Source organism: Bos indicus, chromosome 9 (genome assembly GCF_029378745.1).
Source record: "Bos indicus isolate NIAB-ARS_2022 breed Sahiwal x Tharparkar chromosome 9, NIAB-ARS_B.indTharparkar_mat_pri_1.0, whole genome shotgun sequence".
Lineage (NCBI taxonomy): Eukaryota > Metazoa > Chordata > Mammalia > Artiodactyla > Bovidae > Bos > Bos indicus.
In genome coordinates, this window is record NC_091768.1 from 35,476,067 (window position 1) to 35,487,254 (window position 11,188).

Genomic DNA, 11,188 nt, shown 5'->3' on the forward strand with positions numbered 1-11,188 from the left:
TTTCATTATATATTTTCCAATTTTGATGTAAATAAGAAAAAAAAATGTAGTCATGGAAGTCACTTACTATTATATCAATTTTATACAGAGTTGACCTTGACCAAAAAAACAAGCTTTGAAAAGTAGAAATGTTCCCAGCTAAGTAATATACATTAATCATTAACATTAACTCAATTTTGAGATAAATAATAAATCTCTTCTGATTTTATAGCTAAGAGTTAATCCAGTAGAGTGGTTATCATCAACTCCAAGCCTTTTAGCGTTTTTAATTGTTCTATTCAAATGAAAAGCTTTATGCCAGCTTTTGTTACCACCCAATTAATTCTCAAAACCAATTAAGATAAAATCATACATAATAATCTCCTACTTATTACTAAGTGTATAAAATTTGCCTTCATCACTTATTTCTTTTGACCTACCATTGGCAACTCCTGATTAATGGAGCTCCAATACTTTTCACTTCTCTCCTTATTAGCATTAATGGACATGTGGAAAAAGACACCCACTTCAACTTGCTAATTCAGATCGACATTGCACATTTCCTATAATTTGAATATCTCTATAATTGTTTGTCTTTGAATACCTGACTTCACATTATTTTTTTTTAAACATCACTTCTGCTTAAGAACAACATGATACTTCACACTGTGTTGTAATTAACCTGTTGGTTGGTGATTATTCTAATTCATATAAATATTCTGAGAAAAAAACTAAATGTTAGAAATAACCTTTTTAAGTTCATAAATCAGATGTGTAAATTATATTTCTGATTAATTTTGATTTGGATAAATGACTGTGATATTTCTCAAACTCTGGATGCTGTTCTATCAATATATAATTTTAAGCACTCATTCAAGTAATTTTAATATCAATTAGAAACAATTTATAAAGTATATTTAATTATTGTATTCTTTCCATAAATATAATTTAGTACTATGTAAATTTAAATTTATTGCAACAATATTGTGAAATTAAGTGTTAGCGTATTTTTGCCATCTGGATTTTAAAATTATTAGTCACATCTATGTTAGGAAGTTAACAGCAGTCAAATGCATTTTTATGCTTCATCTGTATAAACAGATTCAATTAAAATATTTTAAGAAAATATATATTTAAAATAAAGCCATGAAATTAAAAGACACTTACTCCTTGGAATTACGACCAACCTAGACAGCATATTAAAAAGCAGAAACATTACTTTGCCAACAAAGGCCCATCTAGTCAAGGCTATGGTTTTTCCAGTAGTCATGTATGGATATGAGAGTTTGATTATAAAGAAAGCTGAGCACTAAAGAATTGATGCTTTCTAACTGTGGTGTTGGAGAAGACGCTTGACAGTCTCTCGGACTGCAAGGAGATCCAACCAGTCCACCCTAAAGGAGATCAGTCCTAAGTGTTCACTGGAAGGACTGATGTTGAAGCTGAAACTCCAACACTTTGGCCACCTGATGCGAAGAGCTGACTCGTTGGAAAAGACCCTGATGCTGGGAAAGATTGAGGGCAGGAGAAGAAGGGAACGACAGAGGATGAGATGGTTGGATGGCATCATTGACTCAATGGACATGAGTTTGGGTAAACTCTGGGAGTTGGCGGTGGACAGGGAGGCCTGGCATGCTGCAGTCCATGGGGTCGCAAAGAGTCAGACACGATTGAGCGACTGAACTGAAGTAAAAAATATATTGATGATTATGTGTTCATGCAAAACTCTGGGATAAACCATACATATTATTAGCTATGTGGAATTAATTTGTCTTCATAAATATCTAAAATGACAATAAATTACTGCATTTTATATCTATCTTAATAATGCTTTATTAATGGGATATTTCTGAATTTTCATTACATGTGCGTATAAGATATCCCATATATCTAGTACACGTGCCCAACAATAGTGAGAACAGTCAACTAAAGCAATGATTTCCCATTATGATTTGAACAGGGAATTTGGACATTTTTGTGAAAGAAGTAGTTTTAAGATATACTATGGGAAGATAATGAAATAAAACAAAGTTATGTCTTACCTTCAAAATATCTTTGATACTATGATATTATTTATGTTTCATATGGTATAGATGTTACCATAATTTTAATATTACAGTTAGCAACACAATATTTTTGATTGAATATCAGTTTAAAAAAAACTGGAATTCTTGTTCCAGCCCTCCAATTTACATGCCAGAAGTAAAGCTTGATTAGATACTAGTCTCTCAGGTCACCAATCATACAAGGATCAAAGGCCCTGGCAGCAAAATTTGTCTAAGAAAATCAAGGGTTGGGGGCAGGGTAAAGTCATCCAGTCTTGAGAATTAACAAGATATGCAGTTAAAGACAGAGAAGGCAATGGCACCCCACTCCAGTACTCTTGCCTGGAAAATCCCATGGACAAGAGGAGCCTGGTAGGCTGCAGTCCATTGGGTCATGAAGAGTTGGACACTTACTGAGCAACTTCACTTTCAGTTTTCACTTTCATGCATTGGAGAAGGAAATGGCAACCCACTCCAGTGTTCTTGCCTGGAGAATCCCAGGGACGGGGGAACCTGGTGGGCTGCCGTCTATGGGATCGCACAGAGTCGGACACGACTGAAGTGACTTAGCAGCAGCAGCAGCAGTTAAAGAACAAGTTGAAACAGTAGAACCTAGTAATAAAAAGTAACTTCTATTTTCTTAAAGAATTAGAAAAGAAAGGCATTTGCTTAGAAATGAATTTGGTATAGTTGAAGGAGATGAAATGAGGATGGTAGGGGAGATGTTTAAAATATAATTGTCTTTTTTGGACAATCTTATTCTCAGGTGATAAACTACTTTCTTTATGCAAATGCAAATATACATTTTTTTAAAATGTGCATTCTGTTAGACTGGTGATTTCATTTCAATTGGACAAATGAGAAGAAATAAGTCAGTTAGACTGTACTGTTTTTCACTGAAACTGCCAGCTGCCCTCAAAGTCTTGAATTGAAAAGTAGGAAGTTAAACAGCACACAAAAATTCAGGTTATTGTTTTTTTTTTTTTTTAACACAAAATGAAGATAAAATATAAAACAGAATGTCAATGATATCAACAGATACAACAGTTATAAACCAACTTGAAACAGCTGGGAATGCATTCTGAAAAAGAAATCTGGAGCCCTAAGTTGCTAGGGAACACGATCATAACAGTGACTTTTATCTACATGTGATTTAACTTTGATCAACTTAGAAGAGGTATCTTTTTAAAGTTAACTGTATTTGTATTTGCAGCCAATTTTTCACTTGGAAACACTTTACCTACAAAGACATGAATATTATTCCTGAATAATATTTTTGATAAGGAAATGTCCCTTGAGGATTTGTTTCATTCAAAAAGTAAAACACACTCACATGCCTTCATTGACAGTTGTCATTTTTCAGCGAGGTAAATGAAGGAATATCCTTCATGTGGCTGCGTTCATAACTGTGATACTTTACTATTGGCTCCAGGTTACCTTCAGGAGCCTGAGAGGTCAGAACTTGAGAGATGCTGAAAAAAATCCCTCTGCTAATGTTATTTTATCCATATTACAAAATTCTGGACAGGAAAATGAAATATATTAAATGAATTTCTGACTGTATGTGAATTTTAGGTTCAAAAACTTCCATTCCCACTCATACTCAATTGGCAGACAACAGTGCCTGAGAAATGGTTGAATGTTTTTGGAAAAAGTGAACAGTGATGAGTTCAAGTCCACACTTTGGGGGAGATAGCTACAGAATCCTTCATTCATTCAGTAAACCTACACTGATCTGGAAAGATCTAGATCTGCTAATCTGTGAGCTGCATGAGTGAAGATACTTAGCTAATTCACTTCTGTATTCCCCAAATTTAAACAGACCTGGTGATAAGATATAAGGTAAGATAGAGGCAAGGATCTTACTTTAAAGGAATGGTTTGTGTGCTTAACTTAGAGACTATATTCTCTAGAAGCTAGAGAATATGGAAGGACTTTAAGTGAATATGCTGACACTCACTGTGTGAAAAATTGAATGCAAAGTGTCATTTCTAATGTAACAATATCCATTAGGAGACACAGGCATTATTTTGGTAGAGGTAATAAGATTCTGAACAAGAGTAGCCAAAGTGAGAGTGGTGAAGAGAAGATGTATTTGAGATATATTTGGGGAAAAAAAATGACGAGATTGGATAACCATCCTCCTTTACCCACCTCAGTCGTGTCTGACTTTTGCGACCCCATGGACTCTACAGTCCGTGGAATTCTCCAGGCCAGAATACTGGAGTGGGCAGCCTATCCCTTCTCCAGGGGATCTTCCTGACCCAGGAATCGAACTGGGGTCTCCTGCATTGCAGGTGGATTCTTTACCACCGGAGATATCAGAGAAGCCCTTTGGAGAATTAGCATCCCTCTAATCTTCGTCCTTGTTTCCTCTTCTTTTTAAAATTTTATTCACACACTGATGACTCAAATTCTGTCTCTAACCTCAATCTGTCTTCTGTGCTCTAGGACTAGGACTATCTCATTCATTTACGTTTCAAAGGCATCTCCAGGGAATCTCTATTATTCTTTTCCTGTGTCCCTTATCATAAAATGTAGCTCCATTTACCTGACTGGTTTTTGAAGCTGGAAACCAAAAGTAACTTTGAAATATCATTCTTGCTTTGTCATAGGAAATCCATTGTGTCTTCATGTTCTTCATCCCTCTTGGACTCTAGGACTCCATTGTCTTTCACCTGGATTATCACATAATATTCTTAATTCAGTTTTTTTCATATCCACTCTTAGTCCACTCCCAATCCAGTCTCTATAATGTAGTTGCTATGATCTTTTCAAAATGCAATTCTGATTTGTTAGCACCTTTCAACTTGAAATTTTTAGTGGCTCCATTATTTTACAATAAACACTGGCATCCTTAATCTTTAACATTTTATGTAATGTTAACTAATCTGGCCCTTTTCAGATTACTCTCTTGCCTCTTCTAATGTCACCGTACCTTTTCTTTGTATTCCTCTGCTAAACGGGGTATATTTCTGTTTCTTCAAATTATATGCCCTCTCCCTTCAGGACATTTACATATGCTATTTCCTCCGCCTAAAATGCTCTTCTCACCTGCAACTACTTCAAACATTAATGCATTAGGCAGGTCTTCCAACAGCTTACTCCCACCCCTCTATCGAGATAGTACGTATCTCCTATAAGGACTCATAGTTACCAATATATTTTGATTCATAAAAGTTATCACAGTTAGAATTTATATATTGGTGTAATTTCCCTATTGATGTCCAGTTTTCTAACTGGGCTGAGGGCAAGATACTACGTCTGTTTTGCTTAGCAAAATATCTTTAGATTCTGGTACAATGTTTAGTGTTTAATATATTCTTTTAGTTAATGTTTGACAATTGAATGAACGGGTGAATTAATGACCAGTTAGAGGGAATAAGGTAAGCAAAAGATTTCAATATATGCCAACATTTCCTGAAAATAGATTTTTTTCAGGCTCATCCAAACAGATGGTCTCAAGTCAAATATATATGATTAAAATTAAAAGTACTTTTAAATAAATAACTGTAAAATGAAGAATAAGCTATACTGAAATGTCAAGGACTTTTTACCCTGTCATTATTTGAGTTACGCTTTAGAAAACAATGCTAATCAAAGAATATTTTGGATTTCATCATGAAGAAAAAAAATAATACAGAACTCTGTGAGATTATATCAAAATTCAATAAATGGTTTTAAGTAATAGCTCTAAAAAGTTTTTGAAAGGTTACCACATAGAGACCAAAGAACTGATGAAATATAATACCATGTAGTACACAATAAAATTGTCGGTTTTGTTGACCTTCTTAAATCCATTACTTAGGGTGTACTCAGCAAATCTTGTTAAATTCTTGCTACTGAGACCTTTGTGAACAAAACTTTCTTTTGTAAATTCATTTACTAACAGCCTGCCCTGGTAGGTTAACAACGATAAAAATATTTCCTGGGAATCCAGCTTAGACTAGACTAAATTGAAAAGACTATGACCAGAGTTCTGCTCTCTGATCAGTGACTGTAGCTGAGAAAATGAGAAGGGTCCAAAGACTAGAAAATGTGTATTGCAGCTCTTATGTTCCACACTTATGGTTGTTTCGACAGAAGCATGTTTTTCTCTTCTATATAAAGGTAGAGACGTGAAAGATCTTTGGATTGCAGACTCATAAATATCATCATATTTGGGGTGGTTGATAGCCTCATCATCCTTCCAGTGGGTTTAAATTCAACATATTCTGGGTATAAAACTATTTAGATGCAGACATAGAGACCAAACATGTGGACACAGGGGGAGGAAGGGCAGGGTGGAAAGAACTGGGAGATTAGGATTGACATATTTACACTGCTGCTGCTAAGTCGCTTCAGTCGTGTCCGACTCTGTGTGACCCCATAGATGGCAGCCCACCAGCCTCCCCTGTCCCTGGGATTCTCCAGGCAAGAACACTGGAGTGGGTTGCCATTTCCTTCTCCAAATGCATGCAAGTGAAAAGTGAAAGTGAAGTCGCTCAGTCGTGTCCGACTCTTAGCAAGCCCATGGACTGCAACCTACCAGGCTCCTCCATCCATGGGATTTTCCAGGCAAGAGGACTGGAGTGGGGTGTCATTGCCTTCTCCGCATATATACACTACCATGTGTGAAATAGGTAGCTAGTGGGAACCGGCTGTATAGCACTGGGGTTCAGCTTGGTGCTCTGTGACGACCTAGAGGGGTGAGAAGGGGGACACGGAGGTCCAAGAAAGAGGGGATATATGTGTACATATAGATGGCAGTTCATTGTACAGCAGAGACTAACACAACATTGTAAAGCAACTGTCTTCAATAAAAACATTAAATATTTACATATAAAATAATTTTTTGGACATAATATTAGAGGTTAGGTCAAATAAAGCTCAACCACTTACTGGCTATTACTTGGCTTTCACATCCACAACAAATTTATAATGATGGTACTAACCCAAAGGATTTGTGGTGAGAATCCCATGTGCTGATATATATAGAACACGTGGAAAAATACCTGGGTGTAGTCAGAGCTTAACACACTTAAGTCATGATCATTACCATCATAGAATTAACCAAAAAAATATGTGCCCTCTAAAACCTCACAATATATTAAGATATATTTTTAAAACACAAGGAAAATGATAATTCCTGTTGTTATTGTTCATTCAGTCACTCTGTTGTGTCCGACTCATTGTGAACACATGGACTGCAGCTTAGCTTCACCGTCTCCTGGAGTTTGCTCAAACTGATGCCCATTGAATCAGACATCACGTCAGATTGCGTCAGATACCATCCAACCATCTCATCCTCTGTCGTCCCCTTCTCCTGCCTTCAATCTTTCCCAGCATCAGGGTCTTTTCTAATGAGTCAGTTCTTTGTATCAAGTGGCCAAAGTGTTGGAGCTTCAGCATCAGTCCTTCCAATGAATATTCAGGGTTGATTTTCTTTAGGATTGATTGGTTTGATCTCCTTACTGTCCACGGGACTCTCAAGAGTCTTCTTCAGCACCATGGTTCACAGGCATCAATTTTTCCAGGCTCAGCCATTTTTATTGTCCAGTTCTCACATCCATACATGACTACTGGAAAAACCATAGCTTGACTAGACTAACCTTTGTGGGCAAAATAATGTCTCTGCTTTTTAATATGCTGTCTAGGTTAGTCATAGCTTTTCTTCCAAGGAGTAAGTGTCTTTTAATTTCATGGCTGCAGTCACCATCTGCAGTGGTTTTGCAGCCCAAGAAAATAAAGTCTGCCACTGTTTCCATTGCTTCCCCATCTATTTGCCATGAAGTGATGGGACTAGATGTGATGATCTTAGTTTTTTGAATGTTGAGTTTTAAGCCAGATTTTCACTCTCCTCTTTCACCTTCATCAAGAGGCTCTTTAATTCCTTTTTGCTTTCTGCCTTCAGGGTGTTATCATATGCATATCTGAGGTTATTGATATTTCTCCCAGCAATCTTGATTCCAGCTGTGCCTCATTCAGCCTGGCATTTCACATGATATATTCTGAATATAAGTTAAATATGCAGGGTGACAAAATACAGCTTTGTCATAGTCCTTTCCCAATTTGGAACCAGTCTGTTCCATGTCTGGTTCTAACTGTTGCTTCTTGACCTGCATACAGGTTTCACAGGAGGTAGGTAAGGTGGTCTGGTATTCCCAGCTCTTGAAGAATTTTCCACAGTTTGTTGTGATATATACAGTCAAAGCCTTTAGTGTAGTCAATGAAGCAGAAGCAGATGTTTTTTCTATAATTTTCTAACTTTTGCTATGATCCAACAGATGTTGGCAATTTGATCTCTGATTCTTCTGCTTTTTCTCAATCCAACTTGTGCTGTGCTGTTCTCAGTCATGTCCCACCCTTTTGTGACCCCAAGTACTGTAGCCCTCCATGCTCGTCTGTCCATGGAATTTTCCAGGTAAGAATAGTCAAGTAGGTTGCCATTTTCCTTCTTCAGGGGATCTTCCCAACCCAGGGATCAAACCCAAGTCTGTTGCATTTCATACAAGGCAATTGGCAGGCAGATTCTTTACCATGGAGCTACCTGGGAAGCCCAATCCAGCTTGTACAACTGGAATTTCTCAGTTCACATACTGTAGAAGCCTAGCATGGAGAATTTTGAGCATTATTTTGCTAGCATGTGAAATGAATGCAGTTATACTGTAGCTTGAACATTCTTTGATAATTTCTAAATAACAGTTAATACGTAAATTTAAGAACTGTCACAAGGTACATACAATTAATTGTCAAATAAATTGACTTTTTAAAGATTGTTACAGGAGAGCAGAGGATGAATGGAGAGATCAGTCAGGGTGGGGATCTATGGACTTTTTTTTTAGAGAAGATCAGTTTTGGTTAGAGCTCATGAAATTAGTAAATATATTGCTTTTATGTTAGAAAATTCTGGCAAATACTTGCTTAAAACTATATTGTAGCTTGCATCAAGCTTTGTTCCAAAAATATTGGGGCAATTACAGGAATGGATAAGAGCATATATCAAAAATATTGTGAAAATATACTCTAAAGGAATATTTTTAATAAGCTGTTATCAAAAAAAGTCAAATGCCGTTTTTTCCTGGGGGATGTCTAAGGCCTTTTCTCTGGAGCACTACAAATACTGGATTATTGCTGTGGCATACCCCAGAAGATCTCTTAAAGACATGTAAAATGGAGACAAAAAACCCAGCATGACATTTGATTATGAGTGGAATCTGTTAAATTGTGCTCAAATGTTCCACCCTAAATCTCAGGAGTCATACTCACTGGAGTCTGGGCAGAGATCAGGGCCAGAACCTGAGAGAAAGCATTTGCTCCATGGTCTGTGGGTTAACCAGCCCAAACTGCCTGCTGTGAGCTTTCTTATAGCTGAACACCCCAACTCTAGCTGCCCCTCCATGGGAGAAACGTGAGGAGAAATGTCACAGGCTAGCCTAGATTCTTAGTGTCAGGGGAATCTCCTGTTGGGGAGAGAGGGCTTTTCTTTCTTGGAAAATATCTCCCCAGACACAGAAGATTGTCTCCCCAGCTAATCCTGTCTGTAGGATTTATTCAGTCTGTCAGGACGTGTCCTTAGGGTCCATCGGTAGAATTAAGTAGAGGAGCCTTCTACTGAGAAGTATTTTGCCCTAGTAAGATGGGCAGTAAAATAACAAAACTCACTTTCTCATGAGGGCAAGAGGTACAAACTCAACTTTATTTACCTAGTGGAAATATAGAAATAGTTTTGAACCAAACTCAATTCCAAGTTTATAGTACCTAGTTCAAATGACAGTGAAGGGCATATTTATGGCATGCTGCCTTTGGGAAAAACTGACTCAGAGGCTCCTATTCACTCAGTTGTGTCCAACTCTTTGCGACCCCATGAACTATAGCCTACCAGGCTCCTCTGTCCATAGGATTTTCCAGGCAAGAATACTGGAAAGAAAGTGAAGTCGCTCAGTCATATCCGAGTCTTTGCGACCCCACAGACTATAGCCTACCAGGCTCCTCTGTCCATGGGATTTTCCAGGCAATAGTACTGGAGTGGATTGCCATTTCCTTCTCCAGGGGATCTTCCCAACCCAGGGCTCAAACCTGGGTCTTCCACATTGTAGACAGACGCTTTACCGTCTGAGCCACCAGGGAAGTATACTGGAGGGGTTGCCATTTCCTCCTCCAGGGGATCTTCCCAACCCAGGGATCAAACCTGGGTCTCCTGCATTGCAAGCAGATTCATCAGCATCTGAGCCACGAGGAAGCCCACCTATCATAGTTAAGAGGGCTAAATAGAGGGGGATCTGGATTACAAGCAATGTGGAAATATTTAGTAACAGTTTATATTGGAAGGCACTTCAAAAGTTACAATATTTATAAATCTTCTTTTCAAGAAGCTGAAATACTGAATACAAATGCAAACTTTCAATATAAAATGAAGGAAATGGTAGAAAATGACATGTTTATTAATTCTTTAAGAAAGTCATTATTCTTCTGGTACTAATCTTGCTTTCTTCCTGCCCCCCATAATTTTTATGAAATTATCAGATATACCACCAAGTAGATGGAGAGAAACCCTGAACACTTAAAAAAAATAGCTGCCAGAATTTTGAAGAAAAAAAATCCTCATGTACCTAGAAGAAATTAATTGCTCTGTCTAAATTGTTGATAACAGTGGCAAGAAAAAGATGCTACTTTCATCATTTATTCAAAGCTGCCAAAATGGTATTGGAGACATTGATAAAAAATAACTACATTTGCAATTTAAATAACATGAAATATTTCATTTTTAGCTGCACTCCTCCTTTTATTTCTCAGGCAAATTCATTCCTCTTTTCAGCTTGGCTGCCTGATTGCTCGCCTTCATAATATACTGTTTGGAATGATTTAAATGCACTGCCTTAAAACAGAAAAAAAAGATAAGTGGATTTTTTTTTTAAAGCTCACACACATTGGTATGTTTTGAAAGGGAACTCTTTACTCAAATTTACTATAAAACATAGTTTCAAATTGTAAGCTTTAAAATTTGGAAATATGGGGAAGGGGAGAAAGAGAATTTGACTTACAAAATGAAATAGGGTGTCTCTCATAGACAAATCTTCATGGGTTTCATTTTAATTAACCTGCCTTCATTTTTATTGTAGTATTATTCAGTTTCACTTTATGGTGCCATTTAGACAGTAAACTTTTCACACATCTGCAGGGAC